The 1178-nt window shown below is 36.8% G+C and overlaps 1 long non-coding RNA gene across 1 annotated transcript in view; it reads right to left on the reverse strand.

Moving 5' to 3' along the window:
* LOC119592129 overlaps positions 1–661 on the reverse strand; it is an 830-nt gene extending 169 nt beyond the window's left edge. The window contains exons 1-2 of the long non-coding RNA XR_005230406.1: positions 540–661; positions 274–285 (exon numbers count right to left, since the gene is read on the reverse strand). This is a non-coding gene — a long non-coding RNA (uncharacterized LOC119592129). The remainder of the gene's footprint in view (positions 1–273; positions 286–539) is intronic.
* Between the last annotated feature and the right edge of the window lie 517 nt (positions 662–1178).

Consider the following 1178-nt stretch of genomic DNA (forward strand, 5'->3'; position numbering starts at 1 on the left):
CACAGCAAAACAGTGGGGGGAAAAAACGGACAAAAAAAGCGATTGATTGATTGATTATTTTAAATTATCATATTCCAGAATCTCACGCTCACTGTTTTGCATCTTCAGTCGCTGGTTAAATCAATCAATCAGTCCACTGCTCTGATCATAAAAGAAGCAGTCGTATATAATACATATACAGTGCTATATACACATCAAACTAAGTATATAATATATCACGTGATGAAGTTTAAAAAGAATGGAAGATTAATTTTCCAGATTTCCCAAACTTACTTGATGGATCTGCTGCTGAAAAGAAAAGAAAAATCATTACTAAGCGCATAACAGTACCAAGTGAGAGTGAGAATGATGGGAGGGATGATTTAAAAATAATTAGATACTAATTAGGCACTACATAAGTACAGACACAAGGACAAAATCCCTGACTTGATAAATAGTAAGATACAGAAGCATTTGCTTTGAGCTTCCCATGGTTAACCGCAAAGTACATGATAAATATATGAGAATGAAATAAGCGACAAACGGAAATGAGAGCGTACGGAGGGTGTGGTTGATGACTTCCACTGTGTTCTCCAGCATGCCGACCATTGTGCTTTTCCAGTCATTAAGCTCCTCCAGGGTGGCTTGGCTCAATCTCATCAGGCATAGGTCGACCACGCAGAAATCTGGCGAAAGTGGCTCGCGATCAGCTTTCATTTAACCGGTCTTTACCATGGTTACATTTTTTTGGGTTCCTCCTTTTTTACTCCTTATCCCACAATTTTTTTATTTTTAAAAAATCTTTCCTCTTTTTCTGAATTCCTTTTTGGGGCTTAATGGGAGGTTCCAAAGGCAAATAAATGGCAAACTCACCTACAGCAAAAAACGTTTTAAAACAAAAAGGTCTTTTCAGTGTAAAAAAAAACACGGGGTTTAAAATAGGGTCCCGGGCATTTGACGAAAGGAGATTTTTTTTGGTTTCCGTGATGTCATTCCACAAAAGTTGGGCCCTTCCACAGGGGAAAAGAAACTCATAGTGAGAAAAAGAAAAAAAAACTTCCATTGATAAGTTACCTTAAAAAGAAAAATGGTGGGGAAATGTACTGATGAGGGGGCAAAGTTATTTTTCATTTCCCACTTGGTTTAATCAATAAGCCTTAATTAAATAAATCCACTGATAATCTTGTTGTTTTGACCTT

The sequence above is a fragment of the Penaeus monodon genome, chromosome 29 (genome assembly GCF_015228065.2).
Source record: "Penaeus monodon isolate SGIC_2016 chromosome 29, NSTDA_Pmon_1, whole genome shotgun sequence".
In the NCBI taxonomy this organism is placed as follows: Eukaryota; Metazoa; Arthropoda; class Malacostraca; order Decapoda; family Penaeidae; genus Penaeus; species Penaeus monodon.